This window comes from Ovis canadensis, chromosome 3 (genome assembly GCF_042477335.2).
Source record: "Ovis canadensis isolate MfBH-ARS-UI-01 breed Bighorn chromosome 3, ARS-UI_OviCan_v2, whole genome shotgun sequence".
NCBI classification, from domain to species: Eukaryota; Metazoa; Chordata; class Mammalia; order Artiodactyla; family Bovidae; genus Ovis; species Ovis canadensis.
Window position 1 is genome coordinate 2488014 of NC_091247.1, and position 21694 is coordinate 2509707.

The following is a 21694-nucleotide window of genomic DNA, read 5'->3' on the forward strand; positions in this document are numbered from 1 at the left end:
AGCACTTTCTCAGTTCAGGGTCTCTGTGGTTGCAGCCTCCTCTGGAGTGTCCATGGGGACAGAGGTCCCAGAATATTCCGTTCAGGTCAAGGACCTTCCATCAGAGAGTTTTCTCTGGTACCCAGCCCAAAGCTGCCTCACTTTAACTTCCGACCGTTGGTCCTGGGGTCTGTGTTTTGAGGTCCCGAGGAAGAAGTCCACTCCCTTCCCCTATGAATGCTCTGAGAAGTGCAAAGACACCTATCAAGCCCCTAACACCGGCCAGCCCCGTTCAGGACCAGCACTGCCCCCTTCTCTCACTTGCTCTGTGTCTGCTAACCAAGAAAAAGGTGGGGGTGGGGGCGGAGGAATCGTGATAAAGGCAGCCATTCACTACGCATTCATTGTGCGCCAGGCGCCTGGACGAGGTTGAATTTCATTCTCAGACCGACCTTCCAGGCACTGCTCCTAGTCCCATTCTGAAGATGAGAGCCAGAGGGGCACCCCAGTAAGGGACTTGCCCCAAGGTTGCACTCTTGGTAAACAAGCAACTTCTGTCCGGGTCCGAATCTCAGCGCGGTGGAAACTCAAGGAAAGCAGGCGAAGAGCCAGTGAGCCCCGCAAAGCGCGGTGAGAGGGTAGGGGGTCACCCCCAGGCTGGCGGGAGGTCGCGAACCCCCGGCCCGGAGCGCACCCGCCGTCAGCACCAGGGACAGCTCCCAGGCCGCTCCCCGCAGCCCCCGACGACGCCGCGCGCGGGGCCGGCGGCGCGCTTCTCGCCCAGCTCGGGCGCGCGCCCTCCCCGCCTGCGCGCGCGCCCCGCTCCCGGGACGCGGCCGGAGCAGCGCGCGTGCCGCTCGCCGGGAGCCAGCCTGGCGTCCGGAGCCGCGGCGCTGCCGGCGCTGGCGAGGGGCTGCCGCCTGGGCACGCAGCCGCCTGCCGCGGTCCTCCGGGGCCTCTCCCGCGCCCGCCTCGCCCGCCGGGCCCCAGCAGGGGCCGCATCCGTGGCCTGGGCATGAGCGGCCGCTACTAGCTGCGCCTGGCCTGGGACGGACGCCGGACCGCCCCGTCACGTGCGCCCAAGTCCTCGGCCAGCCGGGGCCGCGCCGTTCCCATGGTTCAAGGTAAGGGCCGAGCGGGCGCGCGGGTCACGGGGCGCGTGGGCAGAGGAGGCAGGCGAGGAAGCCCAGGAGCAGTGCCTACTTGGTCTGGAGTGCCCGCCGCAGCCTGCCCCGGGCTGCCTTGCGCCAGGCTCCTGTCCCGGGCAGCTGCCGGGCCGCTGACACCCGTCCCACCCCTAGCTGCCCTCAAAGTACGCGCCTGTCGAGGAGGCTGTGGACAGAACCGGAGGTGGGCAGCGAGGGCCTGAGGAACAGGCGGGGGCACCCACCGTGCCAAGGGATGCCTCGTCTCCCTCCCGGCGGGGGAATGAGGGATGCTGGAGACGGAAACTTTCCCAGCGGAGCCTGGCCCCTGTTCTCTCTGCCGCCAGGGGCTGAGCCCTTTCTTTGCCAAGATCCGCCTCCTGCGAGACACCCTGCTGGGGCCAGGCCTGCGGCGTCACCCATTCAAGGCGCTCAACACCCAGGAGAAGAGGGGCATTGGCCCTCCTTGACAGATGAGACCGGGGCCCAGGGAAGTTCAGCCACTTCCCCAAGGTCACACGGCCAGTAAGGGGTAGAGCTGGCCTCAGACACACAGCCTGCTGCCCGCCTCACTCCCACCTTTGTCCGAAATCTCAGCTGAAGTGGGGGAGGGGAGCACCAGTCTGGTGTTTGGGTTTTTCCAGTCCTGGATGGAAAGACTCTGCAAACACCAAAAATCCTGTCCACCCTCCCAGCTCTGCCATTTCAACTCACTCCACGTCCCATACTCCCAAGGCCAAGGGCCACGTGGGCATGAGGAATCCTGCCAGTGGGCAGACCCCGCAGCTCTGAGACTAGGATCTTGAGGGTCAAGTTCAAGGACCCATCTGGAAAATGAGGGAGCATCCTGGAGGCCATGGCCCCAGCGTGCCCCCTCGCATGCCCCCAAGAAGCTGGCATGGGAGACAAGGAGGGACCCCCGGACGCTCTCCAACCAGGCCAGGCCAGGCTTTTGCCGGGGGGCTTCCAGCAGCAATGAGAACTTCTAACCCCCGAAGTTCGGGCTTGCCAGGAAAACGCAGTGCCCATCTTCCCACCCTCCTCCTCCTCCTCGGGGGGCATTGGGTCTCTTCTTATCTAAGCAGGTGGGTGTGAGTGCCTCCTGGGCTGGGAGAGTTTGTTTAACCCCTTGCGTGCTGACTACTAGCTTTCTAAAGAGCTTGTGCGCTAGGGGCTTCTGAAAACTCCGTCTTGCTCCTGAAGCCAGGGCTCAGGCAGTGTGGGGTTTTCTCCATTCACTCTTTTATGTGGTAGCGGCCGGCTAGGCACCTGGAGAACAAGGTGAGAGAGACAGAGAAATCGCCATGCCCTGGACCCTGCTGAGCTCCCGTCTCCCCGTGGACTGCATTTCCAAAGGGGCTGGATCCCAGGGATTCACTGGGAAAGCTTGGAAATGGTTTCCTGAAGGGTTTGGGGTCTGAAAAGGACCTCCAGGCTCTCCCAGCCTTGGAGCTCCAGGATGCGCAGGAGTAGGGGTGGGGAGTGCCGGGGAGCCCTGCCGGCCTCTCTGGAGCGAGCGGAAGCTCTGCTCCAGGCTCTTGCCCACAGAAGGGCTGCTGCTGCTCCACCTTCGTGTCTCCAGCATGGGGAAGGGAGAGCACGCCCGCCCCAGAGCTCCCGTCCAGCCTCCAAGGCTTTGAGCCCCCAGACACCACGACATGTCAGCACGACAGTCCAGCGTGAATGAGGGTGCTGGGCGGGGAAAGGCAGCCGCAGCTGGAGGAGCCGGGCTTCTCTGCCCAGTTCTGTCCACCTTTCTGGGTGACCTTGGACAAGTCGGTCTCTCTCCAGACCTCGGTTTCCCATCTGTGAAATGATGGGGTGAATCACGTCACATCCCCCGTGGGCCATTGCGAGTCTATTCATCGCAGCCCCAAATGGAGCAGGTAAGGCTGGGAGGAGTCACAGTCTTCGAGTTCAGCGGGGTTTTGAAATCTTAGGGCTGGCCTGGGGCCAATCCCACCAACGCCACTTCCCTCTCAAGTGAGGACCCCAGTCTTGCGTGTCTGGGGGCTGGTTCAAAGGCGCCGACTCCCGGCGCTGATTCTGGGCAAGCCAGGCAGTGTGTCCGGCCGGGAGGCTACAGAGCCCTGGGACCCATTCCCGCAGACAAGCCTCTGGGCTCCGGCCACTCAGGCTGGCTCTACGGAGTGATGGCAGCGGGAGCCCAGAGGAGTGATTACAGCAGGAGACGGGGCAGATGGGGCTGCGGGAGAGATTCATTACATCTCAGTAAATCATCTCTGACTCGAGGCTTGCCGGGCAGGAGGCAAGGCGGAGTGGCAGCCGGCCCTTGTCCGGTCCTCCACGGCAGCCCCAGCCTGCCTCTCTCCCTGGAGCAGCAGGTCCACATCTGTGCATCAGGGAAAAGGCAGTTCCCATGGCAGAGAGAGTGGATTCCAGGCTGCTCTGGGCAGATCACTCAGCCTCCTCATGTGCAAAAAAGGGGGTGCTCCTGCCTCCGCCCCCACCCCGGCACATGGTGGGTGACTGAGAGTCCCAGACGCGTCACCAGTGCCCGGAGCCTAGTCCAGGGTCGGTCCCGCCGAGGCCACGCTGCGGGGCTTCTCCGCCTGGCTCTGCTGCCCTCCTCGGCGCTGGCTTTCTTTGCGGTGTGTCAGTCCCTTCGGATTTGCTCCAGAGGGGATTTGACAAGCCCAGCATCTTCGGTTTGCCAGCTTCTCTTCTTGCACTGTGTAGCGGAGAGGCTCCTGGGTGCCCAGCTTGCGCCTGTTTGTCTTTGCAAACCTGTTTGTTCCTTTGAGAATCAGGTCCCGTCCCTACAGAGGCTCACGGTGGTGAACCTTCCCCCCCTGCTCCCTGGGGGTGTCCGAGGGTGGGTTGGGTGGGTGGAGGGATTGCAGGAGGAAATCTGGGTGGACTGGCCAGCCTGCCTTGGGCAGAGGGTGAGCAAGAGCCCCAAACTCAGGCCAAGGTGTGGGTTCCATGCCCAGCACTGCTGCGTCCCGGTTGTGAAGTGGGGACTGTGGCCCCTAATTCCCTGCGGGCCTTGGAGGATTAAATAAACAGTCCTGGTGAGAGCCCTGGGATTGGAAGTGGGGAGCAGGTAGGGGTCAGATCAGGCAAGGCTTGTGAGCCCAGCTCTGTGGGTGGGCTTTCTCCGAGGCCTCCAGGAACCACAGGTAGGAAGAGTCTTGGGAGGACCCCAGGCAGGTCTGGCTCTCAGGGTGCAGTGTGCAGGATTACCAGGAGAGGGTGAGGCTGGAGGGGACCCAGGAGAGGGTGAGGCTGCCGTGTGCAGGATTCCCAGGAGGGGGTGAGGCTGGAGGGGACCCAGGAGAGGGTGAGGCTGCAGTGTGCAGGATTCCCAGGAGGGGGTGAGGCTGGAGGGGACCCAGGAGAGGGTGAGGCTGCCGTGTGCAGGATTCCCAGGAGGGGGTGAGGCTGGAGGGGACCCAGGAGAGGGTGAGGCTGCCGTGTGCAGGATTCCCAGGAGGGGGTGAGGCTGGAGGGGACCCAGGAGAGGGTGAGGCTGCCGTGTGCAGGATTCCCAGGAGGGGGTGAGGCTGGAGGGGACCCAGGAGAGGGTGAGGCTGCCATGTGCAGGATTCCCAGGAGGGGGTGAGGCTGGAGGCAGGGAGGCTTGGGAGGAAACCGTGGCATTCTACCAAAAGGAAAGCAGCAGAAGCCTGGACCAGGAGAGTGAAAGGCAGGCAGGTGCCAGGCTCAGCTTTCCCAGATGGCACAGGTGAGAGAGGGCTGGACCAGCCCAGAGGCCCAAGTGGGGCTGATCAGGGGCCTGGGCAGTGGCCCCAGCTCAAGCCAGGCTCTCGGAGCTGCAGCCTGGCCTGCCACGCCCCCCAGCCGCTGAGGACAGGTGGGCAGTGTGGCCCAGTAAGCATGAGCACAGCCTTCGGGGCCAACTGGGACTGTGTTTGTGTCCAAGCTGTGTGTCCTCGGTGAAGTTGCTTAGCCTCTCTGGACCCCAGGCTCTTCATTCACAAAATGGCGATAATAACGTCGAGTCCATACACTGCTGCAAGCTAGCAAGAACCTCTCTTCCCAGCCAGGTCTACCCCGGGGCGGCTGCTGCTGGCGGTCACGTCCGGGCTTGGCCACAGGCTGGCCTCGTGGCTGACAAGCGGGCAGACCCCATACTGGGACCACATGGCTCCCTGACTGTCACCCGCGTCCTGATGCTACCCGACCAGGTGCACCGTCTCTGCAGGCAGCAGTAATGGCAGAGGTGGCCCTGGGGGCACTCCCAGGCCGGCTCTGCCTGGCAGCTGGGCCTCTGTGTGGGCCCTGGGTCCCTGGGAAACTCTTCTATCTGTGACTGTTATCACCACTATTCGCTGTGTTTAGAGGCACATACCACCCACAAGCACGGGCTTCCCGGGTGGCTCAGAGGTGAGGAGTCCAACTGCCAAGCAGGAGACGCAGGAGACCTGGGTTCGATCCCTGGCTTGGGAAGATCCCTTCTCTAGGAAGACCTAGTAACTAAGCAACGACAACAGCAACCGTCCAAGCATCAGCCCGGAGCAGTGGTCCTCCGCCCACCAGCAGCTTCAGCATCCCTGGGGGCTGGTTGGTGGTTGGGAAGTCAGCTCCTCAGGCCCCCTCCAGACCTGCTATAGAACTCTGGTGCTCAGCGAGGTTTGAGACACACTGTTATGGAAAACATACTCTGCAACAGAACAGAGAAGGGCTGTGCCTGCAGAGAGCTCTTGTAGGTGATGGTCTGCTTTATGCTCCTCACGTTTTTAATGAACGTATATTCGTTGTAATCTACATTAAAGAGTTGTTTAAATAGAATAAATGCACACCTGCTGTTAAAAAAAAAAAAATCAAGCCAGCCAGCTTTGTGACAAAGTAAAGGCGCAGTTCCCGCTGCAGCCCAAGTCCCTGAGCTTGGCCATCAGCGCTGCTGCAGCCACACTGGGCGTCGCCAGGGGCTCTTCTGCCCCCCTTGTCCTTTCATTGGCTGGTCTGGAGCACCTTCCCACGCCAGCACCCCGTTCTCTCGTCGAGTTACCTGGGCGCCTGTTAGTTGGCAGGGTTTCATCTCTGTGGTATAGTTTGTGCAGACTGGTTCTGTAATGCCCACAGGGAGTGGCTTGGGGCGGGAGGGAGGCAGGGCCCCGGGGGAGGGATGTGAGTGCCTGGAATGTCCGGGAGGGCAAGGCAGTTCCCGGTGGATCATAACCTGGGTGTGTGCTGCCCGGGTTCAGAGGAAGGCACCCTGCGAGCTGGGGCAGTCAGGGAAGGCTTCCTGGAGGTGGAATTCGAGCTAAGCCCTGAGAGATGAGCATGGGGTGGACAGGAGCATGCACGCTGGAGAGATGGCACGTTTCTGCCATCCCTGGGATGTTGAGGCACGTCTGTTGGTTTTGGCTGGTAACGGGGGACCCACTGAAGATGCTCCGGGTTTCCTCACCTCTCTGCTCCCCTTGAGAACCACCTGGGCTCCTTCCTGGGGGGTCTCCCTGGCTTGAATCACTTGAGAATGTGCTGTGATTGAAGTTGGTTTCCCCACCCACGGCCTCCTCTCTCATCCTCCGGTCTCTCTGCCGGGCTTGAAAAGGCGCACGCACGCGCGTGCGCACACACACACACGCACACACACACACACGCCCTGCCCCCTGTGCTGAGGGCATTCTGCTGCAGTAAATGAAGGACCCGCTGCGGAGCCCCCGCCCCCGGCCCAGCTGTGGCAGCTGGGTTTGCAGTTGCTGCTGACGCACCCTCGTGTTAGCGCCTGTTGTTTTGCCAAGTGTGGGAGGAGGCAGGAAAGCCTGGGGCTGCAGCGGGGACCTTGGGGGTGTGTTTGGCCCAGCGGAGGAGCGGGGTGGCCGGGAAACATCGTTAGTTTATCCGGAACACTGTCCCAGGCCTCACCTTGCAGGTGGAAAGGTCATATTTACATCCTGTTTTCCCAATTCTTCCACTTGGCTTTGGCAAACGTGCCCACACTCTGTCCATTCAGGGACTCTCTTCAGACAAAATTAAAATGCTTACTTTTCTGGTTCTAAGGCGACCCCTGGATCCTTTCTCCGCAGGGGGCCCTCCCCCTGCACCAGCCGCTGCTCCCAGAGCCCAGCAGAGCCGCTGGCTGAGAGAAGCACCCGCGTGTAGATCCAGAAACCACGCGTCTTTTCCTGCCAGGGGCTCCCCTCGAAACACCGCAAAACCAACCACGGCTTTGAGAGGGCCGACCCCAGGATGCGATAACCCAGTCCTGGTCTGAAGGAAGACGGTGGAAAGAGGCCGCTTCAGCAACAACGGCGGCCACTCACTCGCCACGTTGCGAGCGTCTGGTATTTACCTGTGTCTAGGGTCTGTTTGGTTAAAGCGCTCATTATGCAGAAGGCTCCTGGCTCAGTGCAAACCCGTTTACAAAATGAAAGCCATAGTCAACTTTAATTGTACCTCATGGAACTTCCCACACGAGGGAGTTCCCCCTAATTACTAAACAGATTTCTCTTCCCCCAAAATATTTTGGTTTATGACACTGTGTCTTGAATAATCACTTCCGCGGTGGCTTTGACTTCCCTGGTAAAGAATCTGCCTGCAAGGCAGGAGACCCAGGTTCAATCCCTGGGTCGGGAAGATCCCCTGGAGGAGGGAATGGCCACCCGCTCCAGTGTTCTTGCCTGGAGAATCCTGGACAGAGGGGCCTGGGGGGCTACATCGTCCATGGGGACCGAGCAGATGCGACTGGGTGACTAACACTTTACCACCGCTGGGCTGTGTCTGGGTTTTGCTGTCTGCTGCGTTTAGACGTCAGGATGAGGGAAGGTAGAGCAAGGAGGAGGGCATGGGTTGGGGGTGGACGGGGACCGGCAGGGCTACAGGTGCAGCGGGAAGCTCAGAGCAGGCCCGGGGCTTGGGACCCGGCCCACGCTCCTCCCGCTGGCGACCTCAGGTGTGTGCCTGAACGTCTCTGCTCCATACAGACAGGGGCGGTCGTCCGCCTCTCACAGTGAGGGCTCGTCGTCACCCACCTAAGACCCTGCACGCCGCAGGAGCGTGCCAGCTGCAGCCTGGTGCTGGATTCTGGGGCCTCTGGCTGTGGTGGGCGGCGCTGTGCAGTGGCCCTCGTGCTGGAGTTCGGGCTTGCTGTGGTCGCGTGTGGTTGGTGCTCATGCTTGTTCACTCGCCTCTGACTGTTTGTGACCTCCGGGACTGGAGCCCCCCAGGCTCCTCTGTCCAGGATTCTCCAGGCAAGAACACTGGAGTGGGTTGCCAGTTCCTTCTCCGGGGATCTTCCCGACCCAGGGATTGAAATCGCGTCTCCTGTGTCTCCGGCATTGGCAGGCAGATTCTTTACCACTTCGCCACCTGGAAAGCCATCCTTGCTGCAGCCAGCTCCCAGACACCTGGTACAGTCCAGAGGCCCTGCAGGGGACACACCCTGCCAGCCCCCACTCCGCAGCCTCATCACGGACCTCCCCTGCCGCACTTACTTCCATTCTGGAACATTCGAGACCCTCATCCCTAGGGGGTCCTGCTGCCTCCTCGCCTCCCTGCCTGAAAGATCCCTGATGGTTGGCATAGGTCTGCCTGTCAGGGAAGCAACCCTGACCTCACGCCACCTCCCGAGGAGGTCGAGTCCAGGACACGCTCTCGGCCGGTCAGCACCTGGCTCTGTGGCTTGAGCCCCCTGGCCTCCTTCTGTCTACGGCCCAGGAGCCCGTCAAGAATGGCACCTGTCGGCCTGGCTCATCAGGAGCCCAGAGCTGGCACCCGAGTAGGGGCACTCACAGGTTTTGTCAAGTGGCTGGATGTTTCTGTGCCATTCTCAAGGTCAAGGTCAGCCGCGTCTGCTGGGAACAAGGAGGGAGCACCGGCCTCTGCCGACTTTCCCTGGACTGAGGACCACCCCCTCCCCCCGACATCTCGAGTCAGAAGCACCATCACCCAAACCTGTCCGGGGAAGCAAGGCTTCAGAGCGCCCCAGAGACGGGAGGTCGGCCAACTCCCGGGGTCCGGCCGTCAGCAGAGTCTGTTCCAAGCAGCGCCCACCGCCCTCCAGCAGCGGAAGCGTCATCGTCAGACGAGGTGCTGCTTGACAGCTCCGAACTCGTGGCCTCACTAGATGGGGCCTCGGCTCCTGGCCAGGCCTTGGGGGTTAATGCCACTTTTCACTGACAGCGACTCCTGGTTTTGAAAAAAAAAAATCATTTAATCTGCAAGACGGGCCCTTTCAACAACACGCCTACGCTCACTTAAAAATGGCTGAGCCCAATTTTTTTTTTTTAAGGAAAAATGGATGTAAACAGATCGCTTCGAACAGAGTCTTCGCTGGTGCCTGGGCCAGGGAAGACTGCCCAGGGCAGCTGAGTGGCCCCTAGAAGTGGAAAAGGGGGTTGCTGAACTGGCCGCGGTGGCCGAGGGTGGAACAGGGCTCGCGGCAAGTTTGCAGGCGTGGTGCCGGCAGGCCCGGTGGGCAGTGGAGCTTCATAAACCCTCAGACGAATGAAGAGGCATGTGAGTGGGCATGGGGTGAGGATGCACCGGGGGCTGACTGCTGCCCTTTGGAGCCTCTGTCCCCTGGGTGGGGGTGCACAGGCCGGGGGGGGGGCCTTCTTCAGCGGCCCTCCTGGCTTGTACTTGGAGAGAAACAGTGGTGACTCCAAGGAGGAGCAGAAAGCTTAGCGTTTGATGAGCGTCAGAGGTGGTACTTCCCTCCTGTGCCCCTCTAGGGAGAACTGGAGACCTAACCTCTCGGGCTGACCACCTTGGATGAATTGTGATTTCGAGAGGAGAAAAGTTCCCTTACTGTTCACAGAGCAGGTGATTAGCCCTGGTAACGTCCAAAGGCCCTTCTGAACCTAGGAGGAGACTGGGGGGATTCTGTTTCTAGACATCTGTGGCTCAGACGTTCTGATTTTCTAAGACTGCAGGACGTGGGTGCTTGGGTCCCAGGAGTCTCTGGTTCCATCACCTCAGAACAGCCTCTTTGCACCCGCTCCACAGGCCCCTGGCTGCCCACCCACCCTTCACCCTCTGGCCCCCGTGTCCTCTTCCCCACACCCACTGCAGACCCTCCCGGAAGCCACAAGGCAGATGCTGAGCTGCCCTAGTCAGAGACAAGGGCCGGGGTGCGGGGGCTCTCTGTGGCAGGTGCCAGGCCCCCCGAACTTAACGGGAGTATCCAGAGAGAGTGGTGGCCGCGCCGCCCCCAGTGCTGGACGGTCCTGCCTGTGTCTTTGGAAAAAGCCGGTGGCTTGATTTTCCTTTGCCTCCGTTCATTTGCTCTTCAATCACCATCAGCACCACACACACACAGACACACAGACCTACACAGATGTGCACACGAAACATACACACACGTTATGGCATACACATACAGATACACACGTGCACACACAGATGCAAACACACACACACGTGCCCGCCCCACCCCCACACACACACGCGCAGCTCCAGGGCAGGTGGCCCTGCCTGGGCTCAGCAGGAAGGGCTGGCCCTGGCCACTCCGTCTGCTCTGGGTGGTCTCCAGCGGGGGTGGGAACTTCAGCGCCACCCCGGGTGTGCTGGGCGGGAGTTCACAAGTGGGCCAGCAGCCCAGGCCTTCATCTCACTGACTGTGGTTTCCTGGGTGGCCCTGGTCCCCGGTCCTCAGTGCCCGCCTGTGGGGAGGATGGCATGTTGTCTTCCGAGCCCACAGGGCCGCTGGTGCTCCGGGGATTCCCTGCCTGAAAAGCCAGCTTACACTGGAGAGAGCTGTGAAGTCACGGGTGCTGTTCTAATTAGCCACCAGAAACCATGCCGGCCGGTGGCTGGGGGAGGGGACGGGGGGCATCGGGGAGGGACAGGGACATCCTGGCTTGCTCTCTGCCCCCCGCCCTCCCTCCAGCCCAGCAGCCTGGTGCCTGTCCTGGGCCAGAATTAATTGTGCAAGTGCCCATATCTACTGGGTTACAGGGAGCCCCACCTCCTCACCTCAGTGCGTGCCGCTTGCAACAGTAGCCATGGAAACTGCCTGTAACCTTGTGAACAGCTGAAATTTATGTATTTTTTGGTTGGTTGTTTTTAAAAACATGATGCAGATCTCCTTTGTGCTTTCACGCTCCTGTGGGGATAAGTGAGGGGAATGCAGAGCACGAGGTCACCATGCCAGCGCGCCTCCAGCCCCTCCTCCTTGCTCACTTGGCAGGGCCCAGATCCCAGAAGTCGGGGTCCCCAGTGGGGTGAGCCCCTGAAGAGCCACTGCCCCTTCCGCCTGGGCCTCCCCCAAGACAAGCCACACTCGACCCCGCCTCCCCGAAGGCAGGGAGCTTCCCACACGGCCGCCCCGCCCCCTGCTCAGGTAGGGTCACTGGGAACCCAAACCCAGTGAGAACACGAGGCTCCTCGTAGGTCCAGACAGCGTGCGCACCCTGGCAAGGAGCTGAGCGGTGGGCCCTGCCCTGCAGGGCTTTCTAGCCAAGAGGAGGAGACAGTGCTCACGTTGTCCTTTATTTCTCCCTAACGTCAGAAAGGTGTCCTGCTGGGTAGAGCATTCCAGGTTGGTGTGCCTTCTTTGAAGGTGCGACCCACTGTCTCCTGGCTCTCTTCACTTCCAGTGCAAAGTGGCCGTCCGTCTCACCTTCACTCCTCTGGGCGGCCTGTGCCCTTTTCTCTAAGAGTCTGTCTTCATCCCTGCTTTTAAGGACTTCGATCTGTTCCTTGCTGCTGTTCTCTCTGTGCTTTTTGTGCTTGTGTTTCCGACTGTTTGGACCTGTGGGTCCGTAGCTTTTCACGCACTTTGGACACTTTCCATCCAGGACTACTTCTGATCATTTTTTTCGGCATCCTCCTTCCTTTAGGATTTCAGTTACACATCTGTGAGGTCACTTGAAGTTTCCCGAGGCTCCGTTTACTTCCTTACATTTCTCTTTTCTCTCTCTGTGTTCATTCTGGATAGTTGCTATTGCTGTCTCCAAGTTCGCTGATCTTTTCTCCTGCACTATGTAAATTAGTGTTAACCCCATCCAGTGTTTTTCATCTTAGACATTGTATCTTTTTTTATCTCTAGAAATTTGATTTTGTTCTTTTTAACATTTTCTATGTTTCTACTTAATGTGTCCAATTTTTTCTCTACTGTTTCAACATGTGGGCGACAGTTACGATAACTATTTTAATGTTCTCGTCTCCTGATTCTATCATCTGTGCCATTTCTGGGTTAGTTCCGGTTGATTTTTCTCTTCAATGTGGATTCTGTTTTGTTTTTGTCTGCATGCCAAGTAATTTTTTTTACTGGATGCTAACCTTGTGTATTTTACTTCGTCGGGTGTTAGACCCCTGTATATATTTGTGAGCTTTGTTCTGGGGTTTGGTTGTTACTTGAAAACAGCTGGTTTCAGCCCTAGCTGTTATGCTTTGGGAGGCAGGAGCAAAGTACATTTAGTCAAAACCCTCTGAATTTTCTAAACCAGTGCTCCAGGAATTACGAAGTTTTCCTCTCTGATAGGAGCAGGAACTGTTCCTGGATCTATGTGAGCTTCCAGTATTGTTCCCTAGAATCCTTTCAAATGGTTCTTTCTCTTAAAAAAATAAAAGTTTCTTTCTCTGACCTCAGGGAGTTTCACCCACATAGCTGTGCTGACCGGTATGTAGCTGAGTAATCAAGGGGACCCTCTGCACAGATTCATACCCGCCACGTAGCTCCTCCTGCCTAGGACCTGCCTTGTGCAGTAGCATCACTCAGCTTCCTTGGACTTAGCTCTCTCTCCCCAACTCAGGGGGATCACCAGGCCCCGCCTGGATTCCCCTGCCCTGCAGCCACCAGATGGGGAGCCTGGAGACTCTCACCAGGAGGGGAGCCTGGAGACTCTCACCAGGTGGGGAGCCTGGAGACTCTCACCAGGAGGGGAGCCTAGAGACTCTCACCAGGAGGGGAGCCTGGAGACTCTCACCAGGTGGGGAGCCTGGAGACTCTCACCAGGAGGGGAGCCTAGAGACTCTCACCAGGAGGGGAGCCTGGAGACTCTCACCAGGTGGGGAGCCTGGTCAGTCTGGTTGCTCCTCATTCCTTGCCCATCTCTTGAGGATGGTCCTTCATCACCTGATGCTAGTGTCTTGGGAACCATTGTTTCATAGATTTTGTCCTGGATGCTTAGTTGCTTCAGGCCATAGGGTAAATCTCAGCCCAGTTCCTCCATCTTGGCCAGGACCCTGATTAGCCAAGGCTGCTCCTCAGGACGTAGGTTAGCCCTCCCAGTCATGAGAGGGGCCCCAGCATCACCTCCACTTGGTCAGTGAGCGCACCGACACGCAGAGGAGAGAAGCAACTTACCCAGGGTGATGCCGAGCCTGGAGGCAAGTCCTGGGTCACAGCGTGCTGCCTCTCACAGACAGGAGCACCGCAGACTCAGTGGCTCCCCATCACGCAGACACCCAGGCCTGAAGCCTCGGGGTCCCCAGGACCCCTCCCCACCCCCGCCCCCATCCCGCCTCCCAGTCACCCCCTTCTCTCTATCTCCACCCCCTCTTGCCACCTGAAGCCTGTGGTAGCCTCCAGATGGCCCCTCCCGCCCTGCCTCTGTGCCCCGCCACCCACCCCACAGCCACAGTTTTTAAAAAGCAGAACTGACCCGGTGGCTGTCCTTGTCAACACCCTCCCGAGCCTTCCCGCTGGATTCACTCCATTCATTCATCACTTAACTGAGGTAACACGAGCCACTCTTCCGGGCAGCAGGATACAGCAAGAAGCAGAACAGAGCCCCTGTCCTCGGCGACTCAGATTCCCGGGAGGAGAGATGGACAGTGAACGAGCGTATGATGTGTAAAGGGGTGAGGGCTGGAAGGATGAGCCCCTCGGGGTGTGGGGCGGCCATGGCCAGGAGGGAGGTTATTTTGGACAGATGGTCACAGAAGGTCTCTCAGGAGGAGACATTTGAGCAGAGACCTGCGTGCAATGAGGGGAAGAGCCACACAGCCTGTGAGAGCAGGGCGTCGCAGACAGAGAGGGCAGCGTGCAGAGGCCCCGCAGCCGCCATGGGCCTGGCGTGAGACAGAGCAGGCCCAGGGAGCAGGCGAGCAGAGGAGTTGGTCCCGGAGGGGTGGGTGGGGAGGAGGGGCCCAGGGGTGCAGCAAAAAAGCACTCAAAACACAGAGGGGATGCGGCCAGCAGGGCTCCAAGGCGCCCGCATCTCAGGCCAGGCTCGGGGCTGCCCGGGAGCCCTGCTCCCTGAGGGCCAGGAGGAGGCTGGCACCCCAGCCCTGTTCCCTGCTGTGACCTCCGCACAGCACAGGCTGGCACACTGCCCACACCCCACAGATGCTCGTGGAGACTGGCATGAACATCTTGTTCTGAAGATGAGGACACAATGCCCGTGGTCGCCCTGGCACTAGGGCAAGAGCCTGGATTCACCCCCAGGTCTGTCTGACTCCCAGACAGACCAGCACTGCCGCCTCCCCCAAAGTCTGCGCTGACCATGACCTCTGCCCTGAACCGTCTTGCACTCACCTCCACGCGCCTCCGTTCCCCAGAGCACAGGGCAGCCCCTCCAGTCCTGGAGTCAGGGCACGGGGACTGGCCGTCGGTGCTGGGCTGTGTGTTCAATCACTGTGCAATGCCACAGGCGGCCGGCGTTTCTGTAGGAGTCTCCTGTCCCTCCAGCCTGGCCCTGAGTTCTGCCTGTCACTGACCTTGGGCGAGTGCCATTCTCTCCTTGAGCCTCAGTTTCCTCATCTGTAAAATGGAGTCAATTACTCTGACTCCAGGGACAACGTGTGTGTGTGCTCAGTTGCTTGGGTTGTGGCCAGCTCTTTGTGACCCCATGGACTGTATCCTGCCGGACTCCTCTGTCCACGAGATTTTCCTGGCAAGAATACTAGCGTGGGTTGCCATGCCCTCCTCCAGGGGATCTTCTAGACCCAGGGATTGAACCTGCGTCCTCTGCGTCTCCTGCTCTGCAGGCAGATTCTTTCCCACTGAGCCACCGGGGGAGCCGAGGATGATGGTGAGGCTTAAAGGATGTGACCTGCGCTGTCTCCCTGGAGCACCAGCAGCGCAGGCGCTGTCCCCGTATGCTTCCACAGACAGTAAACCGAGGCTCTGGGGGCAGTGAGGCTTTCCTGATGCCATAAAGCAGGCCAGGAGCAGAAGCAGATGTGGCCAGGGTCTCCTGGGCTCAGCAGCCTCAGTCTCCCTCCTCCGCTCACCCCTCTGGCACGAGCCCTTCACAGCCGGCTTGATCCTCTTCCCGGAAATGCATCAACAGCTCCAAAGTCTCCATCCGCCTCCTCCAGGGCTTAGCTGCCAGGGGCTCTGCTGTGGCCAGTGACTCCGTGCACGGGGGCACAGAGAGCGCCTGCTGTTTACCGGAGCCTGTGCATCAAGGGCAGGCTGACAGTGCGGGGGCTCCCGGGGCCTCACGGGTGCTGGCAGGAAGGCGGCAGCTCAGAACGAAAGCACAGGCTATGCAGAGGACAGCTGGGTGCACAGAGGAGGGTGCAGGCTTCCTGCAGACGGGGAGACCTGGGCATCCACCGGCAGGGTCAGAAGGAATCGGCCGCCTAGAGGGAAGCAGGCAGCGGTCCCAGGGGCGTCCCAAGCGGAGGGACCGTGGGGCAAGGACAGGCCTGTGCCCCCACAGCGCAGAGGCAGGGGATCCGGGCTAGCCCTGGGGAAGCCCTAGCCCTACTGTGAGTCCAGCCTTGCTCTGGGGCCCACCCTTCAGGACAGCAGTCCTCCAAGCGAGCTCCCTGGTCCAGCAGTATCAGCAGCCCCTGGACATGCTCAGCCCACCTGGACCTCAGAACACAAGCTTCCAGAGGAATCCCTGCAGCCCACAGCGCCCCCAGGGGAGGCCGGTGCAGCCTAAAGTGAGAATCTCCAATGAGGGGAGCCCTCAGGGTGGCAGGCACTGGCTGGGGAGCCAGTCGGCCCAGGGTCCAGGAGGCAGGAGGGAAGGGGGTAGGATGGAGCGCTGAAGCCTGGTATTGTCTCAGGGCCGTTCCGACCTCCAACTCACCCAGGCAGACAGTGCCCTGAGGTTAGGCCTGGGTTGGGGGGGGGCTCCCCAAGCCACAGTGGTACTGCTCTGCTGACCCTTGGGCACCCATGGGCCCCTCACAGAAAGGGCAGACGTGTCAAAGGGAACTCAGGCAAGTGGCTAGGACCGGCCGTGGTGTGGGTGGGAGACTCGTGCAGGTGGGGGTGGCTGGTTCACTTGGATGCCTTAGCGATCTGGTGGCGGTGGGGGGTCATGTCACTGTGCCCCCTCAGGCCTGGGCAGTGGCCAGCTCTGTGGACACGGGAAGGACCCCCGGCAGGCAGGCCCCCCAACCTTGGGCCCACGGTCATGCCTGGCCCCGAAAGACTGCCCTGCGGTGCCCGGGACAGCCGTGTGGCCGCAGGGTCGGGAGCCCAGCCTGCCACGGGTGGGCAGTCCTGGGTCACCGGGGACGGGTGCGTCCCTGCTGAGTCTCCGAGCCTCTGTTTGCCCCACGGGGTCTGGCTGAGTCACGAGGGTTTTAGCAAATGCTGGTAGGGTTTCGTGGATCCCAGGGCTGAGCTGCGGTCCTGGGCCAGGGCCGAATCGGGTCCTGCCTGTGCCCCGAGCCGACCTGGATACGCCGCGTCTGTTCCCCGCCCGTGCTGAGAGCTTCTGTGAGGGTGGAGTGAAGCACAGCAGGCAGAGCCCTTGCCCAGCGCCTAGATTTCGTACGTGCTTAGTGATCAGAGCTCTGGCGGTCCCAGGAGCCCTGGCCGGGGCGCCCACCTGCACAGCCCCCAGCCCTGAGCTGGTTCCGGGGACTGTGCCCAGGTCTTAGACGAGGAAAGTAGAAAGAAACCAAGTTGTCTAGCAACAGAAAGGGGTTTTGCAAACCCAGCTTCTGCACATGGTTATTTTAAGGGAGAGGAAAAGCCTGTTGCTGAGCTGGGGTTCCCTCGGGGGTCTCAAACCACCTTCCCAGAAAGCCCCTGAATGGGGCACCCCAGTGCCTTTCCCCTGCCCAGGACCCCCGCCCTCCACGCCCTGACCTGGCCTGCAGCGCCCACCATGTCTACTGTCCCCTCCACCTGCCCAGGACACACTGGGGCAGCTGTGCCAGAGCTGGGGGCCGCAGGGCCGAGACCCCATCCCTCACTTTCCCACATTCAGGGCCTGCTCAGCCAGGCCGTGCCAAACGGACCCTGACAATTCAGTCTGCCTGCCGCACGGGGCCACTGCTGTGTCCTTGGGAGGCCCTGCCCCCCCGGGGGCAGATGGACTGCGGACCTGAGGCCCCCCGGGTCCCTGCCTTCAAGGGGCCTCCATTCGGTGGAGGACCGGGAGACACATGTGCCCTGCCACCCGCAGGCAAGCAGGGGTGGGCTGGGAGAAGGGGGGACCAGACAAGATGCTGACCTGGGGTGGCGCACCCAGGCTCAGCCCCTGCTCCCCACCTCTAATCATGTGAGCTGTGTCTGGCTGTTTCCTTGGCCAAAGGGGACCATGGCGACCCTGCTCAGACCCTCCTAGGGATTCAGGATGCTGGTCAAGGGTGTAGTGCCCTGCCTGGCACAGAGGAGGTGTTCAGGACAGGACCCTGTGCTTACTGCTATTGGGAGGCCCGGTGGTAGAGGGAGGCCAAGACCTGCCCAGACTTAGGGTCAGGAGCCCCAGGGGGGCAGCATGGGCAGGAATGCCAGGTCCTGGGATGCCCGCTCAGCCTCTCTGCTGTGTTGGTGTCACTGACATCAACAGCTGGGGGGCCCACCAGAGAGATGGGCCCAAACTGTGAGCGTTTCCATAGCATGCAGACTCAGAGCACGAGAAGGGCAGGCCAGTGATGTCTAGGCGCTACTGAGCTCAACGTCCAGCAGCTGGGGGCCTCGCCCTCCTCCCCCAAAACCCCCACCTGATTCCTGCCACCACCTGGGGGCCCAGAGACACAGTTTAGAGTCGCTGGCCTGTGGCCTTCCCTCTGTGCAGACATTGGGGTGACCCTGAGCCAGGCTCCCCCTCTGGGGGCACAGCCACCCGTCGCCACGGTGAGCAGGCGGTGGTGTGTTCACAGCCTTTTGCACCCCCGGGCCGGCCCCCAGGGAGCCAGGGCTCCAGCTTCTCTGACCGCAGTCCTCAGCGCATGCACCCCGAATTTCTGCTCCTCTGGACAAGCCAAGCAGTGGGGGGAGGCAGGGGCTCCGGGCTGGACAGCAGCGATCACAACTCAGGCTTTAATTTTGCAGTGGATTCTGAACGCCGGCCTCCCAAGAGGACCCTCTAGGCCAGGCCTCCCACCAGGACGACCAGGCCCGCCCTGGCACCGCCCACTGTCCCAAAGGACCAGGGAGACCCCGAGCAGCGTTGGCACAGCTCCTTTACAGAGGCCAGGAGGGACCTCCTGCTGCTCCCTGGGGACAGCACCCACATGGGGACCATGCCAGGGGGGGCAGGAAGGCCACCCAGCTGGGGGTGCCCAGGCAGTGGGGAAGCCAGGCCACTCGGCCCACTCAGGTGTGGCAAACCCCTGCTCCCCACAGATCCCCAGCCACCAGGCCCTGGGGTCCGCCCTGAAGGCTCTCCTCCCGGACCGCAGAGCCACCGGCTTCTCTCCTCAGCTCCAGCTGTATCCCCAGCGGGGCGGGCAGGGCCACAAAAACGGGGTGTCCGTCTGGTTGGGTTTTCCTTTCATGGTGGGTTGACTCGGTCCTCCAGCCTCAGTGGACCCTGGGGAGACATGAGTGGGGCAATTGTGCAGGGAGACGCATCTGAGCCTGCTTCCCACATGGCCCGGGAGTGCGGTGTGTCCCGCGGTCCACCCTGGGGGAGCCGCGGGGTGAGATGAGATCAACGCGCGGGTGCGGTGGCCACTGATGTCCTCCTGAGCCCTGACGATGCGGAGCTGAGGCCCGGAGAAGTGGCTCCCCAGTCTCCCTCCCCAGCCCACTCTGGAGCTCTGCCGGGCTCCCACTAGGAAATTCTGGTTCCTCCTTCAGAAGCTCGAGGACCCTGGCAGGTCTTTCATTCACATCGGTGCCCCTGAGTCCCTGCCGGGCACCCTGCTCTGGGCTGGGCAGCAGAGCCATGGGCCACGGGCAGGGCCCTGCTCTTGCGTTGCTCACCCCAAGGGGCTCTTCAGCAGGGCTATGAGCAGAGCTTCTGGACATTCGTGAACCCCAGAAACGGCTGGCAAAATGGGACAGCCCCTGTGCTCTGGGGGCCCTAGAGGAGTCCAGACCACAAAGCCGACCAGCCCGAGGCATCCATGATATTTTCTGGACACCGGTAACCCAGCCCCAACCCACCTGGCAGTACCAAGGCCCACTCCTGCAGGCATCCTCCGGCCTTGGGACTCAGGGTGGGCACAGGCCCGGCTCACTAGGTCCCGGTGCCCAGGTGGCCTGGGTGCTCTCTGGGCTGGGCTGATCTGGCTGAGGATGGAGCTTGAGGGTGGGGCGCAGGGGGCCGCTCCAGGTGCGTTTGGGCACAGCCTCTCCAGGCTCCATGCCGCTCCCACCACCCACCCCCACCCCCAACCAGGCTCTGGGTAAGATCTCCAAGACCGGCCGCAACGATGCGGAGCGCTTCGCCGTCTATTTATTACCAAACGCAGGAGTCTGGGAGCCCGCGGAGCGTGAAATTAGGACCAAATGTGGGGGAGGTCTAGACAGGAACTCCGGCCGCTCCCGCTCGCAGGACGACGGGGCCCCTGGGCTCCCAGGAACCAGACAGATGCTGCGGAGGGAAAGCCCTGGACCAGACACCAGGGCGGGGAGAGGCTGGCGGGGGGCGGCCGACCCGGGTCCCCAGCCATGCTCTGCCCTCTGCCCGCCGCCCCAGCCTTGGCTCCCGGTCCTGAAAGGAGCAGCACCATTGCTGCTTGGTCTAAGGTGCTGCTAGCGAAAAGGCGGATTCCAGGGCCCCACTTAGACCCACTGAGGCCTGGGCCTCTGTAGGCTGCCCAGGGTCTGGTCCCAGAAGTGGCTGGACGGGTTGAGCCGGGGGCCCGGCCAGTGCAGAGGGGGCAGGGCTGGGCTTCTCCTTGGCTCCTAAAAGCGGCAGACGGAGCCTTCAGGAGGCACTGCTGCATGCCTGAAGCAGGCAGGGCCTGGCGGTGGGGAGAGGGGGGCTGCCTACAGGACAGACTGAGGAGGCTTGGTCCTTGGTCTTCAAGGCAGGGGGGGCGGGATGGAGCTAGGGGAACAGAGAAGAATTGGAGGGTCTGAAACGGGGCGGTCCATGTGGTCCAGATGGCGGCTGTGCGGGGTCTTCTGCCAGGGGAGGGGCTCTGGGGCGGGCGGGAGGCAGGTGGGGGCGTCTGGCTCTGCCGCCAGGCGTTTCCTGCTCCCACCTCCACTCTCGTCGGTCACGCCCGCAGGAGACAACCAGAGCCTGCACAGCGGCGGCTCCCCGGAGACAGGCTGTGGGGAGGGGGCTGTGGCCCACCCAGCCCCCCTCCACAGACTCCGGTGCCCAGAGGGGGCCCCCCTCTCTCAGCTTGTCCCTGTAAAAGCCGGGGATGGGACCGGGAAGCAAAACCGTTTATAAAGCTTTAAAACCGTTTATGGTCCCAGGGGGCAGATTAACAATTCAGCACAATCCTGGCCAAATCGTCTTGGCGGGCGGGCAGGCGGTGTGTGGAGACTTGGGGTGGGGGCGGGGGCTGGAGGAGGCGCGCTGGTGGCAGGCGGCTCTCCCAAGCTGTTACTGGACCCGTGGCCCCTCGCTGTCCCTCACCTTCCTCTCCCAGCCCGGCCCATCAGATAGCCATCCTTCCGGGATGGCTCAGAAGCCTCCTCCTCCAGGAAGCCCCCCCATGGTTCCCCGACACAATAGCACCCCCTGAGCCCCAAAGCCGTCTGCTGGTCTCTGGGGCACTCAGCCATTCTAAGGACGCAAGTGTCAAGGGGACGCTGGGTCAGCCCAGTTTCCCTCTGAGCTCCCAGGCAAGTGTGCCCAGCGTTCGCAGCCCTGCAGGGGTTCACATCCCGAGGTATTGCTTGAATGAGCAGCTCCAGATTTTCACACTCATGGTCCTGAAACTGTGCCGTGCATCCCAGTTATCCGGACCCCCACAGGCAGGGCTGGTTAGGGACGCACGCCTAGATTCTTGAAGTCCAGAGCTGCCCGGAGTCAGTTGTCTGCCTCCTTCCGTACCCGTACTGCAGAGGAGACTACGGAGGACTCCGAGGCCCAGAGGGCGGCCTGTGACCCAGGTTCCCAGTGAGCATATGGCAGGGTGCTCCCCAACCTGGCCGCCCGCCCTCGTGGGCAGGACGAGGGCCCCTCAGACCGCTCGGGGTCCCGCTGGGAGAGTCCCTGGCGCAGGAAGGAGAGCGGGGGAGCGACAGCTCAGCAAGGCCCAGGCCTGGGGGAGAGGGTCTTGGGCTGCTGTTCTTCCGCTGACTTGCTGTGTGAGGCCACGAGTGTGCCCCCCCACCCCGTCGCTACCCCTGCGCTGGCCTCAGTCTCCTCCTACCGCACCCGTTAAGCGGAGGTGTGGGACATGGTTGCAGCGCTGGCACTCCGAGGTTCTGTGAGTTGCTTTGACAAGTCCAGGAAGGCTTCCTGGAGGAGGAGGCGTGTTCTGGGCAGTGATGGCGGGGCAAAGCCTGCAGAGGCAGAGGAAAAAGCACGCTTGGGGTGGGGCCGGGTGAGGGCAGAGGGGCGGCTAGAGGGTGGGGG

The 21694-nt window shown here is 61.5% G+C and overlaps 1 protein-coding gene across 1 annotated transcript in view; it reads left to right on the forward strand.

Moving 5' to 3' along the window:
* Positions 1 to 795: 795 nt before the first annotated feature.
* Positions 796 to 21694, forward strand: part of FAM163B (family with sequence similarity 163 member B) — a 29710-nt gene continuing 8811 nt past the window's right edge. The window contains exon 1 of the mRNA XM_069579842.1: positions 796 to 1103. The gene's annotated coding sequence lies outside the window, so the exon portion shown is untranslated. The remainder of the gene's footprint in view (positions 1104 to 21694) is intronic.